This window comes from Gallus gallus, chromosome 2 (assembly GCF_016699485.2).
Source record: "Gallus gallus isolate bGalGal1 chromosome 2, bGalGal1.mat.broiler.GRCg7b, whole genome shotgun sequence".
NCBI lineage: Eukaryota > Metazoa > Chordata > Aves > Galliformes > Phasianidae > Gallus > Gallus gallus.
Genome location: NC_052533.1, coordinates 83,470,989 through 83,498,601, shown reverse-complemented (window position 1 = coordinate 83,498,601; position 27,613 = coordinate 83,470,989). Strand labels below are relative to the sequence as shown.

At 43.1% G+C, this 27,613-nt stretch overlaps 1 protein-coding gene across 4 annotated transcripts in view; it reads left to right on the top strand.

Moving 5' to 3' along the window:
- Positions 1 to 1,741: 1,741 nt before the first annotated feature.
- The window catches only part of GALNT1 (polypeptide N-acetylgalactosaminyltransferase 1), a 74,641-nt gene continuing 48,769 nt past the window's right edge, over positions 1,742 to 27,613 (top strand). Inside the window, exons 1-3 of one of the 4 annotated variants that reach the window (XM_046924528.1) lie at positions 2,191 to 4,466; positions 4,835 to 16,592; positions 21,675 to 21,846. The gene's annotated coding sequence lies outside the window, so the exon portion shown is untranslated. Of the gene's footprint in view, positions 16,593 to 21,674; positions 21,847 to 27,613 lie in introns of all 4 variants that reach the window. The other 3 variants (XM_015282327.3, XM_015282326.3, NM_001006381.2) reach the window with 3 other exon arrangements.

Below are 27,613 nucleotides of genomic sequence, written 5' to 3'. Positions count from 1 at the left end.
TAAATGCTAAATGAGGGCAGCTCTGCAGTTCCTGTGCCGGTGTGCATTACCTCTCCGAGGGAAGCCACCTGTCACAACAACAGTCCCCAGTGAATGTGTCAGCTGAGCTGTGCAGCATGGCTCAAGCACTTCGACTGCCTAAGTGCAGAAGGAATCTGATTCCACACACTGAAAGCGAGCACACACATGAGCACCATGTAGGGCTGGGGCCTACACGAAGAATGCCTCTTTGTCCCGCGGGGTATTTCTACACGCAGGTTTCCTCTGTCACCTGACTACGGTTCTAAGCATTTTTCAAAATGCTCTCTATCTTACCATGAATGATCAGATTACTTCAGCCAGCGTTTGGCAAAGACGCTCCCAAAGCCACATGCTGGCGGCTTCCTCTCCTCAGCCTACCGCCAACACCAACACCTGCCTCACCCAGTGAGGCTGTAGCTGGGGATCAGGCACGTGGCTGACAAAAAGTCGGTGCATTAACATACGTGGAGATGCAGGCCCTGGCCTGCTCCGCCTACCAAAGCGACTGCTTGTCTGTGAGCGCACGGGAAGATTCTGAATACACTGGTTGTGACTATCTGAGGAAAAAATGGATGTGTGGGAAGTCTAAGCACCTTTAAAATAGGCCCCGCATGCACCTGATTTGTCTGAACACCTTTTATTTTTTTCCTTCCTGCTGTTGGCCAGCTGGCCAAGAAGGCCAATGGCATCCTGGGTTGTGTCAGGAATAGTGCAGCCAGCAGGAGCAGCGAGGTGATCGTCCCTCTGTACTCAGCACTGGTGAGGCTGCACCTTCAGTGCCGTGTTTCATTTTGGGCCCCTCACTACAAGAAAGACGGCGAGGCCCTGGAGTGTGTTCAGAGAAGGGCAACGAAACTGTGAGGGATCTGGAGCACAGGCCTTACGGAGAGCTGCTGAGGGAACTGGGATTGTTCAGTCTGGAGAACAGAAGGCTCAGCGGAGACCTTATAGCTCTCTACAACTACCTGAAGGGAGGTTGTGAAGAGGTGGAGGTCAGCCTCTTCTCCCAGGTAGCAGTGATAGGATAAAAGGTAACGGCCGTAAGTTGTGCCAGGAGAGGTTCAGGTTGGGTAATTGGAGAAATCTCTTCTCAGAAAGAGCAGCGAGGCGGTGGCACAGGCTGTCCAGGGAGGGACACCTGTGTTCAAGTTACTTATTTCCTTCACGAAAACTTTGTTTGCTAGTTACATTTTGCAAAGAGAGCTTATAAACTTTGATCTGTAACATTAACAAAGCTGCATTTAAGAGTAGGGAAAGATAAAGCAGCTCCCAGAATTCAAGCGTTAAAGAATTTTCCTCATTTGGTTTCTGGAGCGGCTTTTTAGCTTTATTAAGCACTCACGCTCTAAAAGCACTCATTACAGGATGCACATCTAACGCATCGATGCTGCAGTGGGCCCCGTACCCAAGGGGGGGGGTACTCGGTGCTCGCCGTGGATGCAGTGGGATGCTTTCATTTGCTGACGGATCCCCAGGTGACAGCTGGCACACCCACTGCCGACGCGCAGGCGGGCAGCGCTCACCAAACGGCGGAGGCAAAGTCGCCGGGAGACACCTCCGCCCTCGCACCTCCACACAACGCGGGTGCCCGGGGAGAGCCGAACGCCCCGCCGGCATCCCCGCGGCACATCCGGGCTCCGGCGGGGCGGGGCGGGCGCTCGGGCTCCACCTAGGGGGCGCGGGCGCGCGGGCGGCCGGGGCCGCCCCCGCCCCTTTCCCTGCGCCCGCCCCCGCGCTGGCGATGGAGACGCGGCGCTGAGCGGGGCTCGGGCGGCAGCGGCGCGCGCGGGAGAGCGGCCGGCAGACGCGCGGCCGGAGGCGCCGCCGCCGGTGCGCGGAGGACGGGGGATGCGGAGCGGGAGCGCGGCGGCGGGCTCCGAGGTGCTGAGCGAAGCGGCGGCTTCTCCGCGGTGCTCCGCGTGACTGCGCCCCGAGCGCGGCCGCCGGCGGCCGCAGGAAGAGGGGGCCGAGGCGGCGGCGGCCGGCGGCGCTCCGTGCCCGGCGGTGCCCCGGCCGTAGCGGCCGCCGCCGGCAGCGCCCGGCCGCGCGACGGCGGCGAGGCCGGCCGCGAATCGACTCGCTGCGAGGCGGCGGCGGCGAGCGGGCGCTGGGCGGCTCGTCCCTCCCGCCGCCGCCGGCGTCGCGCGAGGATTCGCCCCGCGGGACTCTGCCCCGGGCGGCCGGTGACAGCGGGGCCGGGGCAGCCTCGCCGCCGCCCTTCGTCTCCCGCCGGCCCCGAGCGTCACCGAGGTGAGTGCGGGCGGTGGGCGCCGCGGGTTCCGCTTTCCGGCCCGCGCTGGGGGAAGCGCGGGGCGAGCGCCGCGTGCTGGGCTGCCGCCCGCCCTCCCTGCCTCCCTCCCTGCCGGCCTCCCGCCGGCCCCGGCGGCGTGCCTGCCCCGCGGCGGGCGGCGGCCCGGCCCTGCTCCGCTCCGCTCCGCTCCGGCCGTGAGGGGCCGTTACGTAACCGGGCAGCGTTTGGGGCGCTCAGCCTCCTTCTCTTTCCTCGGAGCCGGAGAGGATCGAGGCCAAGCGAGGCTCTCCTCCGAGCGCTGCCCTAAGTAACTTAGTTTTCGTGCGGGGGTATCCGTGTAGCAGTGCTCTTCCCTCTCTTCCCGTTCCGAGAAGCGCTCCTCTGCCCGCTGCCCCCCCGTCTCTGAACACGGCCGGGGGTTGGGGTCCCACCGGTGTCAGCCCGGAGGAGCTGTCGGTCTGTGGGTGCACGGAGCGAAGTGCGGGAATGGAACCCGATCGCTGTGCGGCGGCTGCTGGGAGGAAGAACTTTTATGGCAACGAGCGGAGAGAGGCGGCATCTCCCGTTTGTGTAAATGGTGTTTGTGAGCTGTAGGTGGGCACGGCCAGCAGCTGTGCAGAGCGGCAGCACGCAGGGAACCCCGAGTTCTGGCGCGCTGCTGCTCCCAGCTCGGGGCTCCCTGCAGGGGCAGCGAGCTCGGGGTGCCCCAGACAGACACCTGGAACGCCACAGCACTCGTTTCCCTCGTCAACACAAAGGGCTGCTTACGCTGCGGAAGGCACTTTGCTTCCCAGTGCTTTGCTATCTCAGCGTGCCCTCCTGTGAGTGGTACTGTCGGCATGGAGCGTGCCGTCAGCTCCCCTTGTCTGTAACACGTGCGCACGGCGGGGAGAGGTGTTTCCCAAGTGGCGTGGTGTCCCTGGGCAGTGGCAGGGGCATCACTTGGCAAGGACGCCGGGAGCAAGCCACCCTTGCGATCAAGGTGACAGTGACAGCAGCGGGGCTGCTGCTGGGTGCCGCCCGGCTTCCCGCAGCCCTGAGCTGTGTGAGCAGAGCCTCCTGGTTCCTCAATCTGGAGCGCGGCACCCGGTGACATTACTGAAAGTCACGGAAATGTGGTAGCGGTGCCATGTGACGGGCGTTGCGGAGCCCAGTGGCACCGAGGGGTGCTCCTCCGCTTCTGCTCTGCAGCGCATCCCTCTCCTGGGTAACGTGGGCCGGGTCTGCCTCGGGAATGGGGGATGGAGGGCGGTGCCGTGTGGCTGAGGTGCTGCTTCGGCCCTGCTGGCATCCCGCCCCGGGAGAGCTTCCCCAGTGCTGGTGCTGCCCTTCCTATGCTGTGTGCCTGTGGGCAGCACCGCGTGTTGGCTGTGGGCTTCTGTGTTTTCCCGTCTTCTGTCTCGGTGCTCTCTCTCCAGTGCTCCTGTAAGCCCCAGGATACCCACTTGGGACAGAGTTTTGGTTCACAAGGCCACCGGGGTCCTGCTGATGTCCCTGCCTGTCGCTTTGTGCGACCTGCGAACAAAGCCTTTGGGATGTAGGTTACCTTAAAGTGCCTTCTGAGAGTTGGAGTGATACTTCTGAGCACGGGGCTTCATTGTGCTTATAAACAGGTCTCTCTGCACAAGAGTTCTGAAGTTCTTTTATTTGGGAACCCCTACAGTGACGTGCTCTAGACCAAGTTATACTGTATGTTTCCCATCGTAGTTCATGTTGCTCTTTATGACCTTGACTTCTAAAGTTCCTCTGTAAGATGAGGGCCATCCTTTCCCCCACCAGCAGGCCACAGTGGTTCTTGTATAGCACTGGGGCTGTGCAGTGGAGCTACTCAGCATCCCTGTGGCTGCAGGCCTGTGGCAGATCATGAGAGGGGTACTGAACTCTTCTGTCTCGCTGTGCGCCTTATGCCAGTGCTCTTAGCTATAACGATACATAACAGCAGTGACTGTGAAAGTGTGGTTATGCACCGTGTCAAAAAAGCATAGCTCTGAAGGGTCTGCTTCCCACTTTTACGGAGTGGCATCTTAATTTTTGAAGTGTAAGCTGTTTCTGTTCTGGCTGTTGTGCACTCTGCTAATAGCTGTGTATTTTTCGTGTTATGCTTTGTTGTTCTTTATATTAGCAGTAATAATTTCTGACCTCTTCATCCCAAGATTCTTCAGACGTGGTGTAAAATGAGAGCAGCCTTTCTCAGGTAATGGCTGAGAGTGAGCAAGAAGCTTTATGAAGGTATTACAGTCCTGCTAGTGCTTGCTGCTGCTCCTCTTGCATCTGAGCATTTCTCATCTTCAGCAGCTATGCTCATACTGAGCAGAAGTCTTCCTGGAATTTCCCGGGGATGCTTACAGCCTTCTGGTTCATACTAAGTCTACTTCGCTACTAAGTTGCTCACCATTGTAGCAATTGCCTGATTTTCACCTCCAATTCTTCCTTTCTGAATGCTGAGTTATATCTGCCATTGTGCCACTTGTGCACTGGGGCCGATTAGCCCCTACTTAGTTGCATTTTTAGTCCTCTGTCATTGATGAAACCACCCTGACTGTTAGCATTTCTGCTTTTCAGATCTTTAATCGGTGCCCTTAAGTGCAGCCTGCTCTGTGGATCCCTGGAGCATCCTGCTGTCAACCTTCTGCAGAGCTGAATTTTGCCTCCGTGCTCCTAGTCCAACCTTCCTGCTTCTTAGCTAGGAATAAAACAGTCTTTAAAGCCGAATATCACACGAATCTGCAAAATGCATCTGCAGTGTTGTGATCATGGCTTTTACTCCCCTTGAGCACCACATCCATTCTTGAGAGTAGTATGCTAAATTTAACATCCCCAAATAAAATGTTTTAACTGCGTGCCTGTCTTAAAAGCATTTTGACACCATCTTCCACTAATTCCAGAAGAGCATTTTCCCTTTTTTACAGTCCTTCTAGTGAGCTTAGTCCATTACGTGAAGTCAGCCCATCATAAAAATCAATGTAATTGATATACTTTTAGCTAATGTATTAAAGAGCTGGCTAACTGCTCTATTACTCACTTTTTGATTGTTTAAATATGGTTTTGCACTATGAAATATGGATATTCGTAAGGGGCATTTACTTTCAATTACATTAGAAGCTTGTGACTTTGAACACTGCATAAATATCTTACATGCGTGCTGCTGTGCGAAGCCCCAGCTCCTCCAGGTGCAGTCCATTCTGGTATGAACCTGAGTTCTAGAACTCTGCAGGTTACTGAGTGGTAGTTCTTGGTTTCTCACAGGGAGATGACTTTTGTTTTCTTGTTGTTTGAAGAGCCTGAGGAGATGAGCAGTCAAGTTGTGATAACCTCAGTTGTTGCTGAAAGCCGGTGTGCGTGGAGACCAGGTTGGTTCAGAAAAGGTGCCCTTGGCAAGGTGATCTCTGTAGGTCATCTCCTGATCTCACTGGACGTTGCTTCTGTTACCCAGAGCTTTATTTTTCAAGCATTAAATAAAATCCTTGTCTCTTTTTCTCTGCTGCCTTTAAATGGTAGGCAACTATGCTATGGAACCTGGTTGTGGAGTGAACGACTTCAAAACTTTTCTTCTTTTCCCCTGAGGTGTTTGGTTTTGGTAGTACCCAGATAGAGCTTTGTAGTGGTTTTCTGGGGGGAATTTTTTGTTTGTTTGTTTGTTTTTCCACAACTTGAACAGGTATTTAATAGCCACTGCAACTCTCACTGATGCTTTCAGCTTTTGTGTTCTTTCTTTGTTATCAGATCTTACCCAACAGTTAGCACATGTGTAGAGGTGGGTGTACTATCACTCTGTGTTGAGGACTGCTGTTCTGCATGCTCTGGTGCTCAAGTTTGTGTTTATTTGCCAGTTAGGTTCTCAAAGAGAGAGAAAGCATCAGCAGCTTGGTGTTGTGGGAGCTCAGACTGTATGCGGCAGCTGATGTACTGTTGTACAGCTGTTGTGGAACTCATCCTCAGCTAAGGAGGAAAGTGTTTTTCCTACATCTTCCTGTGCCATGCTGGCATCGACTTTCAGAAGCTTTGCTCTGCTAGAAAGCTTCCCAAGAAGCTAAGTCAGCTGCTGTGCTGCTGCCCAGCTGAAAGAGTGTTGGCTTCCTTTGGCTCTGCTGTCCGACAGCTCTAGTCTTGCTTTCTGAATCTTTGTTCTGTAAATTGCAAGCCAATGTATTGGAAGGTCTCCCTTGTTTTCATTAGTGCTGTACATTCATTGGTTAAGCTACACAGGCAATGGGATCCCTGGTGATTTTTTTTTTAATGGGATTTCTTACTGTGAGTAAACTCTTAGCATGTTTGGGACACATAATATTTCCTGTTAAGTTCCAGTAGTTCCTCACATAAGAGAATCCCTGAAGTCATGCGACAAAGTTTGTCATCCGAGTTACGTGGATCTGCTGAAATGGTGTGATGCCCAATGCCCAAGCTGCCTCTGAAAACTCACTGAAGGCAAGTAAGAGGGTACGTTGTGGTCTTGCTCTTCTTACTTTGCATTGGAAGAGACTCCCAGATTCTGTTGGTGTGTCCCAGCAGCCGCAGCCATTATTGCAGTGCAAAGTACCCCATGTTAGGTGGTTCTACAAAAAGGAGTGCTGGCCTTGTTTCGCAAGCACGGTGTGGTGAAGGCCTGAAGAACCTGCAGAGTTTCAATCTGTTTACTTTTCTGCAGCCACAGCTCATCATTATCTTTCTCTATGCCATCTGAGGCTGCTCTGTATTGTGTTAGTAATACTTCAGAGCAGTTTGAGAATGGCAAGCCAGGATTGCAGTGAGAATTAGAAAGCGGTGATAGTGGGATCCTTACAGGGGGAGTGAAGCAGGTTTTAGTTGTTTGGAAGGCTCTGTGAGAAGCAGACCTGAGGAGAACATTGGTAACAGGTTGAAATAGACCATCAACAGGTAGAGGGAGATTTGGAAGTGCTCCTGAAGCCAAGGGAAGCAGCTGACTGAAAAGCAGAATGAAAAAGTTGAACCAGTGACCCCGGACATCCGTAAGAGAAAGGTATCTATTACTGGTCTTCATCAGGTGTCTTCCACAGCAGGACTCTGAAATGAGTGTAACTGTAGCAGCCTGGAAGAGCGCTGACTAAAAGCAAGAATAAAACTGTCTCCCACCCCGACCACAAGTGGATGACTATCTGATGTAATTTCATGTGGCCATTTCTTAGCTGTGCTAGCTGGTATTACGCAACTGACTTCTAGATCTTGAGGTGGTTCAAGTGCTAATTCGTTGTAGGCTAAATATGAGTGGTCCGAGTTATGCTTTCACTCTGGTGTTCAACAGTTTGATTACCATTATGAATAAACAGAGTATAGAGAACAGCCTGCAGTCTTGTGTCCGTATCCTGTTTGTGACAGTTCTACACCGAGTGCATCAAAGAGTGAATGTTCAGCGTAGAGGCACTTTCAAAGCATCTTTAAGGACTCATTTAAGTTAAAATTAAAGTAATGAATTTATTTAATTTTCAGTTCATTATGTACTTAAAGTAATTGGAATCGATACACTTCTCAAACAAAGAAGCTGAATTCTAATTCTGAAGGCAGAACTCAGCTTTGACTGTTATCTCCAGACAGCATTTCTGTAAGAGATGATTCAGTTGGTGCTGGCTGGGGCACTGTACAGTCCTGTACTGGAGTGAGATTTGGAATAATGGGAATACTTGACCAGAACACCAATGGAAACACTGTGTGTTTGCTCATGCCTTTTCCAATACCTTCTTGTAGTTTTTTCTGTAGGGCTCACAGATCCAAAGTTCAGTAAACCTGTTTTCAGTTTTCAAATCCTGGAGATGGTGTGAAGTTCTTCTACTTTAAGCGTGGAGAGATACTACAGCTGAAGTACATTTATTTGAAATAAATATCTCAAGAAAAATGGAACTGCCACGGAAAGCTCTTTGCCTGCAGAGAGGAGTTGTAAAATTGAAGTCCTTTTTCAAACTGACATCTCTGACTCTTTGATTTTTGAGGACAATTTCCTAAACTGAAAGTCTGGAAAACAGCACACGGAGTACTGAGTTGTGCAGTTCAATGACACTGGGGAGCAGGAGGGGACAGTGCCTCCTCCAGGAGCCTTAATGTAGGCTAAAATGATGTACGCTGTGTGTCTTTCTCTGAATTCTAGTAGGCCTTTAGGTTCTTACCACAACTTACCCCTTGCTCCAACGCCAAGTACTTTGTGTTGTCATTTCATGTGTGAAAAAAGGTTACAGATAGCATGGAGAAGTACACTAGGTTGGACTTCTATTTGCTTTGGACTTAGTTTTGATCTCAGTATCTGGCCTCTTCAAAGAACGAGCTGCTGGCTGATAACGTTTTGGACAAGTGCCGTAATATAGCTGTATTAGGGCAATGCCAAGCTGCTCAGTGGTTTTCCTTTCTTCAACTTCTGCTGGGGTTTATTTGGGCACTGAAGTGAATATGGAGAATAATGTGACAGAAAGGGTACGCAGGAATTCTTTATTCATTGTAAAAGCTGGAGTTTCCTGCTAAAGCACAACAGAGCGGAGCAGCTGCTGATAGGTGAGATGGCATACTCGTCAGAAATGGTTTTCTTTCAGCTTCAAGTTAGTTCTAACGCATGGCATCGCTGATTTTATGAATGTTGGACTGAAATATTTTCAAAGAGCTCAGATCTGTGTGAGGACTGCTTTGGCTATGTGCAGTCCCAGAAGTAAGTGGTTGATAATCTAACCTTCAAAATAGCAATGATGGGCTGAGAGCTTAAGGAATATTGATCCTATTACATTAGAAAAACGTGTTTGTTGTAGGTGTTACATGCGTTTGATGTTCAGCTGTGAATAGACACATTGAATTGCTAGGAACTGCATTAATATTTTAACACTTCTTAAGATCATTTGTATGTTTCTTGTTGAAATACTTTGTTGTACAAAATGTAGCTTTAAAGAATGAGGCAGAATTTGTACTGAGACTGTCCGGCAGCACCAACAGACTACTGCAGTAGATATTAAATAATCCATCAAGTCTTGTGAGAGTATAGTTGGAAGAAAGATATCTAATTGCAGTACAGGAGAATTGGAGTTGAATATGACAAAGTCATCTGAAAAATCTTAACTAAAATATTTGAAGTGCATATGGTTCCCCTGTTGAAAGGTGGAGGGTGTTTTTTTTATTTTTACTTTTATTTTTTGATGTTGCATATTCAAGCACTGTTTCTCATGATTTTGCTGTGGTGTCATCTAATAGAAAGAAAAAGGGTGTTAAAACTCATTATGAACGATTTGATGAGTCTGGTGAGTAAGCAGAACTGTTTAAATCACTAGCTAAGGCAAGATTCACCTTGTATATGAAGGTCCAACACAAAACTTTTCTCTATCAGAATGTGCTAATTATGCTGTATGCCTAGTTTTTCACTGCAGTGGTAAATCATAAGAACTTTATGTTTCTAGTAGTTAATTCTAAAATAATATGTGGTAGCTTGGTTTCTTACAGGAATTAGTTATGTACTGAATCTGCTAATTGTTAAAAACAAACAAAAAAACCCCCAGAAAACCAAGGCCCTTGTTTATAAATGTAATCTGTTTGCTTTCTTTGCTAATGTTTCTTTCTTTTTAGGAGCTTTTGCATCTTGCAGAGCTGTCGAATCACATCTTCTAGTTTGTTTTTCCATGTCCAGGAAACGAATCGCTTTGCTGCAACCAGTTAGGGCTTGAAATCTGCTGTGTATGAGAAACCAATTGTCCCAGTTTCAGCTGTGATCTGATTCACAGAAATACAATAATATATAATTTTCGTGCTCTGGATTGTATCACAGCTTTCTTACACAGCTTTAGACATCTTGACTATTCCTTTTTTTCCCACAAATTGTGCTTTCCCAAACACTGAGGACTTGAGGCTGAAACAATAGTCTCTCTGCATTTCGTGAGTGTTATGTATATTTGAAAGATATCTAAAGACTTTTTTTTAGCCACATTTTTCTCTTTGTTGAAAATGTCATAAAACTTCTCAAGTTCTGCTGGGAAAACAATGACTTCAATTCTTTGGAGCATACCTCGTGTTATTTTCACTAGAGTTAATGAATAGCACTGAGTTGCAGTCACTATTCTGCACTAATCCGCTGGTGTTTTTAAACAAAGAAACCACAACGGGATGTTTTCTTTTATTAAGTGAACAGCCTTTCATTATTGTCACTTCTGTACAGAGGAGCCCAGGCTTCAATAGCATGCAGGCCAGGCTTTCATTTCTAAATCAAATCTTTGACCTTGGTGTCTTCATAGCTAAACTTGAAACGTTGTGACTGTAAATGTGTTTGATGCCAGCTTTCTTATAATCAGGCCATCTTTTTTTGTGGAGGCTAATGAAATTGTGATTCACTACCACTTCCGCCCACAGAGGTAAGCTGTACAGTCTATTTCTATGGAGCAGGAACAAGAACAATTTCTTGTTATTCTAAGAGGCTGCTGCTGTATTGATCACTTATAACTCATGCTGGCTAATTGTTAGTTGGAAACAACTCTTATCAGCTACTGTTGGAGCATATCAGCTCAACGATTGTCAATAACTTGTGATTTCTCCTCGCCTATTCATAGGGGTCTGTAATGTGTGGTTGAATGTATTGTTAATTTTTATTCAGAAGGATATAGATTTAATATTGAGTGTGGAGAAGTGTATCTGAAAGAAGTTCAAGTAAAAGGCTTTTTGTTTGTTTTTTGATATCTAGTTTGATCCATCTTAGACCTGGCTATCTGTAAATGTGCTCAGCATTTTTTGGAAAATCATTGCTTTTTAAGCGTAACTTGACATTCTCGAGGAGGTGAAAAAGATAGGAGAGGGGGGGGAAAAAGAGAGAAAGGTACCTTAAAGCCAAGTTATGGAGAATGCATTTCACTGTACTGACCGTGTTCAGAAAATGCATGAGGTCTTATATTTACTTCTTCATACAAGTTCTTGATATAGCTTGCTAGATATTTTCCATGTATTCCAAATGATCTAATGAGTTCCTCTGTGTGTTAAAAACACATTAAGCCATTACAATAAAAAGTAAAAATATGTTGGGAGCGGCAGCCAATACTCACATAAGAGAAGAGTGATGACCGACATCGCTTGAAGTAAGTTGAAATCAATTTATGGCTGGCCACATTGGAGAGGAAATGTCACTTGGACCACTGCATTCAACTCTTTTGTTTAAATAATTCCAAGTCTTGCTCTTCCTTGTTGGAGAAAAATGGATTAATTTGGCTCTTTGGTGGTGGCTAGAACTGCTACTATTACTTTGGCATCACAAAACTTGTGTGCTGAGCAGTTGCTTTGAGGCACAAGCAGAAGAAACTTTAGCCAGTTTCATGCAAACAACTGTTGAAGAATCATCTCCCTTTTTCAAAAAGATTATCTGTTTCATATGGGGGAAATAAAGTATTTATAAATAAAGGCTCGAATCTTTATGGAACAGCATTACTGAAAACTCTCAAAACTTACGAAGTCTACTGGGAGTCTAGGTTGGGAGAGTAGTCAGAAGAGTCTTAATATCATAAAACTGTATGTCTGAAAGTCTTTACCTACTTCAAGGCTTTTGGAGAAAACACTGCTCTACGTGCAGCTTCACAAAGGCTGGTTTTCTGATGTTTTTCTTTTAAGGGGGAGGGAATTAAAGAAAAAACTTTAATGCAGGAAGAATATTTTTAAAAATGTGAAGGCACTTGTTTTGGCTGCATCTCTGTGTGTTAAATGTATAGCCCTCCAGAGATGGGAGGAGATGTTTCCCTAGCCCTTTACCAGTGTTGGCTGGATATAAGTTCTTTGCCTGTAACTTCTCTATTTTCTTGTCACACGTCAAATAAGGTAACTTCATACTCTGTGGTATTCCTTGTAAAAACAAGCGGTAGTTCTTGATGAATGCTTGCCCCATCAAGGCATCAAAATCTCTTTGGCAGGAGAAGAGTTGCCATTTGATGCACTTTGATCTCACCTTCAGTCCTCCACTGCTTTTCCCCCATGGGCTCTCACCCTCAGTTTGTTAGGCTGCTTTTAGTCGCAGTTGGAGGGCGGCAGTCCCACAAACAGCAAGGTGGCAGGAGTTTGGAGAAAATTGGTGCTGGAGCAGAAGAAGGTAACGCTAATGCTTTCTACAGAGGCCATGGGGTAAGCAAAAGGGTTGCCTGTTGATTTTTTTTTTTTTTTTTTTCCTGGCTTGCCAGTGCACCAGTGAATGCTTTTATGTTTAGACTGGCCAGATGGTATATGTAAACCTTAGAACAAACCATGGCATGTGATATCTCCTGTTGAGCTGTTAATTAAGAGACATGAGAGAGATGATAGCATCATGTGGGGAGTGGAGGTTTTGAGAGCTGGGGAATAAAGGCGAGCTCTTAAGGGCCAGCATCAAGGTGGTGAGGTTATTGCTGATGACTTTGAGAGAGTGGATCACTACTTCTGCTTTTCAGAAGGCAGAATAGCTTGTTTTAGCAAGAGCTGCTTGCAGATGGACTAATGTATTTCTAAGCATCAACATTCCATAAGATACTTTTCAGTGTGCTGCTGCTTTGACTGCAGCTGGTCCTTTCAAATTTACAACAAAACCCACAAAGCCGGCCAGCTGCTGCTACAGACTACTTTTTCTAGAAGAATATGGTCCTACAACTTAAGTCACTTTGCTCATGTTAATGAATAGTTGGTCATGTTTCTTCGCTCCAACATAGAGCTTTCATAGCTTTCTTATGAACTTACTGAAAACATATATATTTAAATGGGGTTAGTTTGGATTTTGTTCTTTGAAAAGAGATTTGGCTTATAAAGGATCTGTTTGGTAGGTATCTCCTGTTCTTCTCTTGAAAAAACAAAGAACAGCAGGAAAGCGTACTGTAGGCAAGATGAAGATAAGATTAATGTACTGTTCATACATGCAAAGTATGTAAGATGATGCAATTAAGGGAGTGTAATCATCTTGAGTTTTCTGAATACCATGAGGAAAAAAAGTGACCAAAGTTCAATTCACTGCTAGCATTTCCTCCATTACAGTTAAACCATGCCTTACTGCAGTAGAGAGTTTATTTCTTACCTGTGGCAGCTGCTTGCACACGCTGCTTTGTTGAAGGCTATTTCAAAAAGGTAGATTGCCTCAAGTAAATGTTTGAAGCGAAGAATATTGGGACTGGGTGTCCTAAGTGATCATTATCATTTTTTAATGATTAAAAGTGAATGGAAGTGTGGGCAGTCACAGTTACAGACTCTGGTAGTATCTGAACAGCTTTGAAATGAGAATTCTGTGAGAAGATCCCACTGATGAGCCTAAAGCTACGATCTCCAATCTCTGCACTGGGCATTGAGGAAGAAGCAGTGACATCCCCCTGCTCAACTTTTTAGTTTACTGCAACTGCTTAACAGTGTTGGAGGGACTCCATTTTAATGCGTTGCCCGGGGGGGACAAGTAGGGCTCCAAGTATAAGTGAATGGAAGCTAGGCAACAGAAGACCAGTAGGAAGGGGAAGCAGGAGAGTTGGAAGAGAATAAAATGTAGATTCCTTGCTCTTGAGAACAGAAAAAAACTCTTAAATGGCCCAATAGTACCTCACTAGCTGTTTTGACTAATAGTGACAGCTATGGTTGTGCAGCAAACTAATTAGTGAAAGAATTTGCAAGTCCCAGAACTATTAATAGGCTGTAGAAGTAATGACTGTGGGGAGAATCTCCCTATTGGTAGATAATGTTTTGACTGGTATGATTAACCTGTCTAGCCAGTTTCAGGTAGGAAAAAATCAGTTTGACCTCCTTTCTTGCCCCCTCGTGACTCACTGACAAAGACTAAATGTTCTTCACCTTTTAGTGCTTTCTTGCTTTCTGGAAATGCAACAAAGAATTGAAGTAATTGCTCTAAACACTGGAGAATTGGATATAATTCAGGCTAAAGCTAGCTATAATTTTCAGGAAAAAATCAGTGGAATCTTTACATGAAATAGGAGGGACTCACAGACTCCAGTAAAACGTGCTACCAGCATATCCTTCACTTTGGTTTACAGCATGGGGCGCGTTGCTACAGCACTGGGGTGGGCTGGAGTAATCTTTGAGGAGATGGATGAGATTGTTGATGTACCTGGATAAGATATGGCATCTCTTGAGCAAAATATTACTTGTTAGTCTAGACCAGACAGACAAGGTAATTATGTAAGAAATTAAGCTTGCACATTCTCTAAATACTTGTAGTTTTCTGTTGCGTGTGCTGAAGACGCCACTGAATTTTAGTATTCTGCAAATTTATTTGCTGCCTTCGTTCTTGACAAGTAAAATGTTGAAATGGCATAAAAATATAACTGAATTTTCCATTCTGTTTTATTTTTTTTTTCCTAGGGATATGGAAGGTTGATAAGGCTATTGCTGAAAGTGTTATATTTAATCATCTTTTTATTTAGAGTTTGTTCAGAACTTACTTTCTTGAGGCATGGATCACTTTGATGCACATCTGAGAACAATGCTGACAAATCAGTGGTTTGAGTATACTTGGTTTGTAGAACACTTCAGCTTGCAAAGTAAATAACTGTCCTCAGCATTTGCTATTTTTTTTGGAAGCTGGTAGAGCACTTGAGCTGCTACTGAAGTAGGTTCTTGGTAATTTTATATCCAGTAATTCAAGGCTAAATATTCATGCATTGTACCATGGAAATCCAGCCTAGGTATTTTGATGAGTAGACTTTTGGGAGCCTTACTGAGAAGTAATTGCAAGCCCCAAATTTTCAGTTGCAGATGAGAGTCTTAAAAAATGCTTTTTCAGCTGGCTTTGCTTCTCTGGTTACTAATGATGATTTGGATTTGAGTCTCTTTAAAAAAAAAAAAAATATTGTACATTTCCTGGTGTGTCCAAAAGGTTAGTTGATAGTTTCCATGTGAGCCAATGTTAAGAAGTGGTTTGTATATCTTTTTTGTCAAACAGTTGAGCTGAGATGCCAATGAGTTGGAAGGTTTTGTTTTGATGTACCATGAGACACTCAGAATTTTTGGATGTGTCCTGCTTGCTTTTCTCCATGTCATGCTAAGCGTTTTGGGTTAAGTGGTTTAAGACAGTACATCCAAGCTTCTACATGGATTGCTCCTGTTGCATCCATTCACAGAACATTCAAACAAAAATTATTCCTTAGCCTTAAATAAGCCCAGCGTGTTAGTGAAGCAAGTGTTTATACAACTGATGTCTTTCCAGTTACAGAACACGCGAAGTGGTTGGGTTTGTCAGAACAGCTGGTGAAGATTACCAGTAGTGAAAGTTTCTCGGAATCTGAAGCAGCCTACCGGGTAGCAGATAAGTAATCCTTCCCTCTTGTAGTTGTGATGTAATTCACAGTGTGCCTGGTCCACAGCAACTGCTAAAGGGCATTTAAATCAAGATAGAAATCGGAGTAACTGGAAAGCAAAGAATTGGAGAAAATAGGGGAGAACTACCAAGCAAGAACCTTGTTTAAATGTAACACAGTAGCAATGGCAGATTGCAAAACTCAAGAAGCTGCTGAAATGAACGGTCTTTCCTCTTCCTTTACCTGGCTGTTCTTTCCCCTCCTTTGGTTGTGACATAGATTGTAAATGTTTCTGAATTACAGCTCATCTCTGTGTTAAATTGGTTTTAACCTCTGTCTAGATGTAGTGGTGTCTGAGAAGTGTTTGGGGACAGTGGAACGTACTGTTGCTTTCCTTGAGCTGTGCTGCTGATTTTTAGTGTCCCTGTTCCTTGATTTTTCGGCATGTTGTGTATGTAAACTCTTCCTGGATACTGGAGTATCTCTCGGGTTTGTGCACATATTAAAAAAATAAAAATGAGAGAGGCACTGCAAACAGCTGGCTAGCTCGGCAATTAGCAAACAAAGGGAAATGGAATATTTCTGGGAAGGAACTTAAAAGATTTGCGGCACGATTTTGGGAAACTGTGTGCTGGATTGCAGCAGTGCCAAAGGCTGCACTGAAACAGCAGTGCTTTTTTTAGAAGATCTACTTCATGGGCTTGTTGTCGCTGTTTCCTTGTCCTTGTGATGACAGTGTTAATAGCTCCTCGGCTGCAGCTACCTGTTAGTGGCTGCACAGAGATGGGCAGAAAAGAAGCTCAGATCAGTGTTACTGAGTGCATCCATTGTTTTTGAAGCATGATAATGTAATGTTTCCTGTGTTCCTTTGTGGTAAACAGAACTTCCTGAAAAAGGGGCCGTTGTCTCACCTGTAGCCAGTAAATGTCTGCCTGCCTGCCTGCGTGTGGAAGAATGGAAGAAATGTCTTTATTTTCAAGTGATCTCCCTACTTTGCAAATGGGAAGTGATATTCGTTTGTTGGCTCAGCCGAATTTCTGATACGATTGCATGTGGGAGAACTTTGCTGGGAGACAGATGAAGATATTCGAAACTGGAGTTTCTGTGGGAGGGTTAGTGTTTATGTGTATGAAGACATATGCTCACTTAAGCAGTTTGTTGTCTTAGGGCATGTAGACTGCTGCTGTTGACACTGACAGACGGGCTGAGTGGAATTTTTAAAGTCTGGTGGAAGGCAGAAAACCATTCCTTCTCCGCTCCCATACAATTCCTTCCCCATGACTTTTCACTGGAACACTGAACTTCTCAGGGAACTGGATCCGCGGCCTGGACCTTTCTGTAGGGAAGAGTCTGCACTATTTCTGTGCTCTGTGCACAGAAATTTTTTACAGAGATGATTTTTTTTTTTTTTTTTTTCCCCTCAAGATTTACTTTTCTGTTCTGTAAACTTGCTGTTCCTTGAGTTAAAGTCCTTCCAATAAGCGATTGTGTTATTTTGGACCTTGGAATAACAGTCTGCTTGTTCACCTCTTGAACAGTTGACTAATATTTCCATGACATCCTCAGGGACTAACGTTCCAACATGTGGTAATACAGGGCTTCATAAAACCCTGCGGACAAGAATACTGTTTTCCCTTTCACAACTTCTAATTACATCTTGTAAATGAAATAGGAAGTATTCTCTTGTGAGTCTTTCTATAGTTAGATTTGGTTCCTAAGTTAGTAAATATGTTAACAGCCTTTCTCAGCTATCTGTATAGTCATAAATAATGTGGTTTAGAATAAATACTCTTTAATATTAATATTTCTCTTGCAATTAAGGTACAGAGCTGAATAGAAAGTAGACTGTCTTTTATGCCAGAGTGCTGGGAGGAATGATTTCTCAGCATCTAAGCAGACAATTAGATGTGTGAAGCAGTGGTTTTACGCTGGGGACTATACTGCTTAGTAGTACTCTTCATGGGAAAATATGGTTGGTATTGAGATCCTTTGTAAATGCTGAGAAGCACTGTGTAAATTTGTCATTTGCTTGTATCGTGGAACTGTAGAATATCCTAGGTTGGAACGGACTCATAAGGATCATTGAGTCCAGCTCATGGCTCCACGCAGCACCACCTGGGATTCAAACCCTATGTTTCCTGAGATGCCTGTGACTCTTGTGGTGAAGCAGTTGCCGGTGAGGTCCAAAGTCAGTCTGCAAGAAGTGTGTTGTCTGTAATGTCAGCCATCCATCTGCTGCTGGTCCCACCCGAGCACAGGGAGAGCAGGGCCACTGTAAATCTCATTTCCTCGCTCCTCTGTTCATCCCCAGTGGATGCTTTGTCAGCTGAGGGAGTAGAGGTGCCCTTTGTGCTGTGTGCTGTGTCCTGGGTCCCCCATATGACTCGGGATTTGCTGGTGGATTTGCAGCATGTGGAACAACGCAGGCAGTGTTCCTGGTGAGCGAGGGAAGGTGCAGAGGGGCTGCCAGCTCCCCACAGCCAACACATGGCTCTTTGTTCGTTATCCTGCTGAGAGTAAGCATGCTGCAGGGCCACTGATGCGCTGTGCTTAAGGCTCGTATACATCAGCACTGTCAAAATAAACCGGCTGTGCTCATCGGTTTGCTAACCTTTTGTGTCCTGAAAGTTAAGAAAATCTTCCGCCAACCCAACAAGCTGTAGTGCTGCTCCTGTCGTGCACATAGTTTGTTTTTTTATTGGGCTTTTTGGAGAGCAGCTGTGATAGCTTTTTTAAAGTTACGCAATTCTGAGTCAGTACTGTTACAGCTATGAAAATAGTAGTTCTTAAAGTCCAGAGAGACTTGCTAGTAATGGCAGTGAGTGTGATAGCAGACAGTTTGCTGCTGAGGACAGTAGATTGTCTTGCTTTATTTTTACTTGTGCTTTCCAAGAGTGTAGTACTCTCAGCAAAGTGAAAATGAGCGTTGCTGTAGTTTTGATTGAGGATGGGAGTGTATTTTTCCAGTTGACTTATAAAAAATAATATTTACTTTAAGAAAAAACCGTGGGCTGGCTCAAGTTGCTTTGAGGCAGTGTCCTCAAACAACGAAAGACAGAGGGCCTGTGAGAGAAAGGCGTTGCTGTGCTATTTGCAAGGCTGTGCTTGCCAGAATGACTGCTTTGTTGGTGAGCAGCCTACTGACGACAACCAAGGAAAGCGAAGGCATTGCTTCAGGTATCAGCCTGATTGAAGTGCTGCTTCCTTGACGATTTCTTATAAGTTCTGGGTAGATAGTATGATAGCAGCTCTTGAAAACATAATTTGCTGATTATAATTTAAATGGTGCCAATGAATCACTTTTTGAAAAATTATGTGCAAGAGGAATGTTTAAATCTGTTGAATGAACCTTTTTTAGTGGAAACGATAATTTCTCATGCTGCATTAAGCATAACCATGGAGAATTATAGAATAAAGCCATGGTGCGTGTGTTGTATGCTCTGGTTTTGTGTGTGTGTCATTGGTTGCTTCTGTTAAATACTTGAATATAATGTGAGAATTTCATACAAGCAGAAGCTGCTTGGTTGCTGTTTTTTTCCAAATACTAAAAATACTCAAAGAACTTCATTTTAAGACTGTAGACTACTTGTACGCAGGGTTTGAAGCAAAACTTTAGTTTGAGTTATCAATGTTCCAAACCGTGCTATACGGCTACATAACTGGTACCCCAGTGTAAGTACTCCTAACCGCTGTGGTGTTGGATGCATTACCTGCATTTTCTGGTGTCCGTGATTCCTAACCTGCTTGCCTGCCTACATCAATAACGTGTATAGATTGTCACTGCTTCCTGATTACTTAGATTTTACATCAAGGAAATTAAAAGGCACGGTGCAGCTTCGACTTGATTTCTCTTTACATTGTAGGTAAGACAGTCTTCTCTTTGTGCAATTTAGGGAAGCAAATTTCAAAGCCTTATTGTGAAGCTGAGAGACACAATCAAACCAACCTGACTTCATCTGCAACAGGAAGCTTGTGGACTAGAGAAAGCCACATGTAATACTCCGACAGAGCAAGCTGAGGAAATGTAGCCTAGATGTTAAAAAAAAAAAAAAAAAAACTATTTTAAGAATTATGTGAAATCATTAGGTTAGCAGAAGTTGGTGTTGTTTTTCAGTGGTTCACTTTCAGAAGGGAGAGGATATTCTACGTGTTTTCTTTTAGTAGTCGTTTCAGTTATTGTTCATGTTCATGAACCAGATAATGAAATTTCAGGACAACTGGCATTTGAGCTTAAATGCGGGTGCATCTGAAGTTGAGATGGCAATACCAAAGAATCTTGAGTGGAAAAAATAGCTTGAAAGGATAGGCTGTGATTTAGTAGAATAAGCGAACTGTTTCATGTTTAGGAAAAAATAACATAGAAGAGAGAGAACAACTGTTGAAGCAGTTCCTTCCAGCCTATCATCTACCCCAGTCTAGGACAAGCCATGGATTATGAATTCATGATGCAACATTGCTCAGAAAGACAAAGGGGTGTGTTTGTGTATTGGCCTGAATAAGGAGTGGTATAATCTGTATGACGCATAGAGTTGAACTCCCTGCTGTTTTGTTTATTGGGAGGTGCTGGATCAGTTTTGGCCACTGAACTTCAAAAAGGTTGTAGGCACTGGAGATTTAGGAAGGATAATATGTACGGAAAGAATGGTTGATTGAATTAGTATTTTTGTAACTCAAAGAAAACATCAAGGGAAATGATGAGCCTTTAAGCTCATGTCACGATATCTTCATACTTAATACCTCCAGAAAGACAGCGATCAGGTTTTGGGTGTCCTGCTGGGTGTGCCTTGCGTCTTTTTGTGAGCCTTTATTCTTCTGGCCCTTTGAAACTTCCCCAGTTTTTCTTTTTGCAGATTTATTTAAAAAAAAAAAAAAAGTTATGGAAGGTCCTGAGCCATTTCTTTTAGAACTTAGACTGAATGCACCTTTTGTGAATATAGACTTGCTTAAATACGCACTGTTAGAATAGGAAGAGTACCGATATTGTGATTTATGCTCAAATTCAGAGAAAAACTGTGAGTTGAAGCATTTGTTTTTTCTGCTTTGATATGCAAAAAAAAGAAAGGCAGGGAAAGAGTTGAGTATTATCCCTATACTGAAGCAGGTAAAGTAATAATGTTTTAGAATAAGCAGTTGGCAAACATCTTCTATTGCCAGTCTTAGCTTACCTTATCAAGTATTTCATCCATACTGTCATGTTAACATAGTGCTAGCATCTTAATTTTCTTCTCTGTTGTATACACTTTTGCATTGGAATAGGCAATAGAGAGAGATATCAGTTTAAGCAGATGGAACAGTGAACTTGAATAACTTAGTAGGTTCATATATAATACAACAAATAAGCTCATAATACGTGGCAATTATTACCTAAGTGTATACAAGTTACACTTGCATTAAAAGTTGGAAAATTTGCTTTCTTGCATCTGTTAAGATGCTTTGTTTACTTTTCAGCTGCTTAGAATTTCCTTCAGATGTGGCTGTGTTAACTGAGTAAAGGAGGAGATTTGAGGGAATTGCTTCTTTCAGTAGTGCTAAAATTCTAGCATTTGATAAGCCTCAGACGTTTTTCAGGTGTCACATTCTAAGATTTATTTGAAAATATATTAGTTTGTGAGGACCAGGGCTGTGTAAGATTAATAATGCTTCCCCTCTATTCCCAAGCTGTCATTACGAATGCTAATGTTTAAATTGTGGGTGAGAGATGAAAGTGTATAAGAAAAACTCCTTCTCTAAGTTAGAACATATCTGGAAAAACGTAGCCCAAGTGAGCGATCTGCTAGGGAGCTGCCCGTGTGAATGTGTGCCATGAAGAGGCTGTTTTCTAGCCTTTTTGAGAACAATTCCCAGTTTGCTGTGCTAAGTGTTCATGATTGGATAGAGGGCGACATATATAGAACTCAAAAATAGATAACTGCTTATTTAGGAGGACAGGCAGTCCTCCTACTCAAATCATATCATCTGAAAGGCTACAAAATGTTGATGACTTGTTCCACCTCTCCACTCTACCCTGCATATGTTGTTTTCCTCACAGGCTCTTTTTAGCAGCAGTCTTTTGGCTCTTCCTTCCTTGTACAAAATTTTGGATTTTGAAGTCTTTAATGGTTGGAAAGCTTCCCCTTTTAGAAGACCTTCCCCTTTTAGCTCGAGCTCTGCCAGAATTGAATTTGGAACTTATCTGAATTTCTGTTCTTCTCTAGGACAGCCTTAAGACCTTTTGGATGGAAGACCTGTGGTTCTGTGTTCATGTCAGAATGACCTAGATCACTTTGCCACTCCGTGGTTCCTACCGCAAGCGCTTGACTGCAGTGCAGTGGGATTTCACCACCAGTGCTTGTGGACCATCCAGATGGCTGTAAACCTGCAGAGGAGGTTAGTATGAAATGGGATCCAGGAATTTTTGACACTGTGGTAATGTTTGTCCATTTTGGATGCATCATAGAGTGAAGGGGATGCCTAGAGACTGCACTTATGCTGCTAAATTGCCATTACGTACTTATTTTTCTACTCACTTAGGTCCCTTGGGGACCACTTCAGTTGTCTGAAACCAATTAATGTCTTTAACTGTTTGCACAAAACTAGTTTATCAGTTACTATCGTTCAATGCTAGCAGAGAAAAAATCTACATCTGAATAAAGCACTGCATCTTTAGTTCTCCTAGATTCTACTCCATCAATGTGAAATCTTGAGATCTAGGCCAGTGAGTCAGAATTCAGATCAGTCGTAAACACAGAACTTCTTAAACACAGAACTTCTAACAGAAACATACTTTTCTGTGAACAGCAACTAAGCCTGTTCGGTTTTATTTATTTATTTTTCCTACAGTCACGGTTTCCTTAAAGCATCCTTTTTTTCTTCCTGCAAACCATTTGGCAACTTTCATAAGGTTGATTTTCACAGACTTAGTCCAAAGGACTCATTTGGGCCAGCTTTGCAGTTCAGGTCTGGTGGCGCAAAAAGGGGAAGGCTTGTTTTCAGGATTAGGGGAATCTCCAGACAGCTTCATAACATTATAACTTGGTATGGGTCAAAAATCTTAAATTCTCAAATATCTCAAATTCATTTCTTCAAAAGTACATCTTAAACAGGCATCAGTTTGGCAGAGGGAGTGAAATCTGTTTATACCTAACGCTGCCAAATAGTGTCAGCTACTCAGAATAGAAAATCAGCACCAGCAACAACAGAAAGGTGGAGTACAGCTTTTATTTCTGGATTTATTATGATGTTTTTAGCAGAAGCTTCACTGCTGTTGCTTTCCCTCTAGTCTAGCCTAGTCAACTGCTCTGTGACTGTTGGCTCTCATGGTGAGTTTAGTCAGGTACCAGATTTGTGTGGAAATAGCTGTTGTTGGGCAGTACTTGATTGTTCTGCGTTCTTTGGTCTAGGAAAGTATTGGTGAACTGATGTGGTTGACAAAACACAACTGTTCTTGGTTGTTGTTCTATCAGTTCCTTGGTTTACGTTGTTGCATTGTAGCATAAATTTTTCTCAAAGCAGGAGGCTGGCCTGTTGGTGGATCTTTAACCACAAGTAAGCACTTGATACAGCCTTCTCAAGCACCCCTACTCTTTATTGTTTGAAAAGATTCTAGTTTATTTAGGGAAGAAGTAATCTCTCGGAAAAGTTACTGTAAAGTAATTTCAAATAAGTTGGAACATAGAATGTGAAGGAGACTATACAGTTATGATTTGATTTAAGTTACAAATTAAAGTATGAAATAATTGCGTTACTCAAATACTGCAGTCCCAATTAAATTACAGCTGAATTTGCAAGATGGTTCCACTGTATTCCTCAGTGGATTCCTCATTGTAGTGTGCTGTGCTCCTCAGTGGACCTATTTAACCTTTGGATTACCGAATTGGAATTTCCTCTACAAATGTTGTGGTTGCAGCATCTTAATAGTGCTACCCAAGAGCTTCTTTAAATATGATATCCGTGTTTGATGTAGGCCTCTTGCTTGTTATGTTTTCCTTCATTGATTATGTTATCTTTTTATAAAGAGGTGCTCAGAGTGTTGGATGTTTGTTCTGAAAGCAAAAATGTACGTTTTGTCATGCTTGACTGGTTTTAAATGCACCATGCTCTTGGTCTAAATGTGAATATTTTGTGGTTTTAAGTTTCAGCAAATTGATTTTAACTAGTGGATTTTTTTCTTATTTGTTTTGCTTATTTGCTTGGAAATACTACTCTAATGCATGTAAAGAGGCTTAAAATACTGATATTGGAGATGTCATTGTGGCCAGCATTTAGTTTGTCTGGAACTATTGGCAATTGAAGTTTTGATGTCTAAACATTTTCTTGTTTGTTTTTTTTTTCTTTTTTTCACTGAGGTTATCTACTGTACCTGGAGAGGAGAGATGAGACAAAGCTGTTCATAGTGAGATTACTAGGCTGGATTTCTTGTCCTTCCTAGTTCCAGTTTTTTTCCTACGTAGTCTCTATATTCTTCAATTAGAAGTGATTTGACTCTACTGTCTAGCTCTGTGCTGTATTTGCCATCAAGCTTCTTTCAGTCTTTCATGGCTGTTCTGTTGGGCTTTTTTTGTCTGTGCATTGAGCTTTTTGCATATTCATGTTGGTAGGAACTACTAGTGCAAAAACTGGTTGATTTACTAGCATTAGGACTGGCATGTGACGTGGCCCAATCAGGGTCCTCTCCTTTACACTTAATGAGAGCGCAGGAGTTATGCCTGCTGGTAACGTACAATGAGCTAGGCACATGCCAATGGTCAGTTGCAGTATTGTTAGGTAGAACCATCATTTAGGCTCCCCAGGGAGGTGGTCGAGTCACCATCCCTGAATGTGCTTAAAATCCGTTTGGATGGTGGTGCTCAGGGACATGATTTAGCGGAGGGTTGTTACAGTTAGGGTAGTATGGTTAGGTCATGGTTGGACTCGATGATCTTCAAGGTCTTTTCCAACCTGAGCGATTCTATGATTGTATGATTTATAATTACTTACTTAAACCCTTATGAAAAGCCATATTCATTTGATAGGTGAGTACTGTATGGTTAGGTTTTTTTGAATTGTATAGGCAGCTGTATATTTCTTGGAGGGGTAGAGTCTTAACTCCATTCTTTCTTTTCTTTCTCCCTCTTTCTCATGTTAAACAATCTCAGTTGTGGCAGCAACAGAAGAATGCTTTTTTGTCCTGACTCTGCTTCATCCTTTTTTTTGTATGGTAGCAGCCTAGGAGATGTAGCTGGGAGAGCAGTGAGGAAAAGAGAGTGTCTGCTTGCAGGAAGCACTGTTGGTCAGAGCTGCTGCCTGCTTGAGGGATAAAGGCAGTTTGCTTGCTTGAATGTCAAAAGGGAAAATGCAGTGGAAAGGAGAGAGAGCAGAATTCTGTTGTATAACATCCCCTAACTTCATACTAGCCTTTACAACAGTTGAAAATGAACAGCACTGATACTTCTGTAAATTCCTTTGTACTGCTCGGGTTCAGAACTGCTTCAGCAAATAAAGCTCTCTGGCTTACCTGAAGTCTGAATTATGGGGGTTACGTTCTGGTCCTGTAGAAATGTCATTCGGTGGGCTGTAGACCAAGACGCTGCGGGGACAAAGAAAGTATCCAGAACTCTAGTCCTGGTCAGGGTCCATTGCTATATCAGGGTGTATTGCAAAATGCTCTGACCACTTCTTTTCAGTTTCTTTTTTTCCTCTCCAGAGTTAAAAACAACTCTAAATTTTAAAGTTTTCCAGAACTCTGCTTTGTCAGTCTGCCTGTTTTGCTTTGTATCTGACAGTTCTTTTCTTCTTGTTGAACTGTACAAAGTAGGACCCCAAAATACAAAGATTGCCTACTTCAGAAACACTTAACTTGGACAATTTTGTGAGTTCTTGAAGAAAACCTCATGGTTAGCCTTCTTATACCATGTGTACCTCTGCTTGGGTTGACAGGGGAAATGAAGAACTTAGTCCTCGGAAATAACATGCTGTGTATTGATAGAAATCTCTGGGAAGACAGAATTATTAAAAAAAAAAAAAAGAGGAAAAGGGAAGAGCAAATGAGAAGCATCTTAACTTCAGTGCAATACTGCGCCTGTTATTTAAGTACAAAACAGTTATTGGCAGCAGAAGTTACCTGCTGAGGGAACAGCTGTATGGCGTGGAAATGACTTTGTGTGTGCTAATATATGCTTGGCAGCTGCATGGACCTGTCTGCAAAAATACAGCCGTTCGGTTTCCATGTAGAATCTGTATTCACATGTGTCTGTATCAATGGGATGACAAGCTTCTTGAGAGGCACTGCAATGATTTCATGAATGTATCATAAAATTGGGCAAATCTAGCTTTTCTTTTTGCCACGTCTGGTCAGGTTTCCTGTCTAGAGAGAGGGAAACAAACATATTTTTTTACCTTTAAAACATTTTCTTCAGAGGATTTTGGGTTTGTTTTTAATTTGATGGAGAACCGGTCTCTCTAATTCTGCAGCACTCCTTAACTTTATATCTGTATGCATTTGATTTGTCAGCAAATTCTGCAGTTATTCTAGGCAGAACTCAGATGGCTTCTCTAGAATGTTACCTCAGCATTTAACACTGATTTTTCTTTGTATAGTTTTCAAATCTTCTTTTATTTTAGAAGACTTGCAAGTTTTTGAGTATTTTCCACAAATAATGCACGTAGAGGAAAAATGTTCTTCAATTATATTTTGTATTTATTCAGATTCTCTTTATGGATTATTAATCTCCAACAGTAAGCTTTCAAGGTTAGAGATCTCTGCAGTTAGTCCCATAAAGGCAGTTAATTCTGTTCTCCACGTTTTATCCTATCTTTTCAGAAATCTATAATCTTTTCTTCTGATCAGCTGACTCTGCTTATCTTTCATCCAAGTTCTTGGCTGTTAGTGATTCATCCTTAATGATGACTATTTGCTTATGTGATTTTATGCAATCTTTAAAAGCTTTTGAAGAATTAATGAACAATTTTATTCCACTCTAGCTTTGTTTTTGATCCATACCTAAACAATTGGGAGCCATATGGGGGCTGGAGATTTTAGAACGTTTGAGACTTGGCTTGCAAGATTTAACTTCTCCTCACGTATGAGGATAACTTCAAGAATGTGTTGTGAAAGACTTGTTCACTTGGTTGTTCATAGGCTGCATCTTTTAAAAATGTGTAACAGAGAGTTCTGACTTCTGATTAGTCAAAGATTTCCCCTTGCAATTTGTGATTCTTCATTACTGACACCTGAGTTGGTCCCCTATTTTACTTCCTTTATAGCTTTTATATTAGTAGCAGAATATCATGTAAATTCCACTCTGCACTGTTCTCTGTTCTGAAGAATCTCTGCACATTTCCACAGAATACTTAAGAAGCAAATATTACCTGCTATTTTTAACGCACATATGCAGACTGAAGAAAATCATTTGCAGAAAATTCTCTCGAGTATTTGACACATCTGTATGAAGAGTGATCTGATGAGGATAGTATTCACTCTAGCCCAGTCTCAGCTGGTAAAAAACTGAGTTTAGCTTGACACTTTAATGTAGACCTTTTAAACAAATTTTGGTATCAAGTTTGATTTTTCCAGACTGCAGAAACACTGTAAAGGAAAATGGAAGATATGAGTATTGAGAACATGGAACAACTTCCAGTTGTTTTTACTGCCATGTAATCTAATCTCTTGCATGTGATTTCTCTTCTTAAAGAAGATTGTTCTCAATAGTAATTTTATTTATTTATTTATTTATTTAAGCAGGAATTTTAACTTTTAACTTCTAAAAGTGTCCTGTCAGCTCCATAGTTCTGCTTATAGCTCATCTCACACTTGCACGTGATTTAAAAAGTGGCTTTGGAATGTGTGATTTCTTGATTATTAGAAATTCTTCAGTGCTTGCGTGCATTTGGTGTTAGCGAAGGCCAAGTGATGCTGCTTTTGGCTTGAAGCCTTCATACTGTCTTACATCATGTCACAAGCGTGAGGATCTAAAATATATGGAGGTGTTTACATGTCTTTGTAACAGACTGCAAGTGATGAGTATACTAACAGCCTTCTCTGTCACTGTGAAACTACGACTGTGTAATATAAATGTTGAATACTTAAGCTTTTCGCTTCTGAAAATAACTTTGGAGCCTGCATTTGGCGCTGAAAGTCAAGGTAAAATCACTTCGTTTTTAATAATTCTGAGTAATG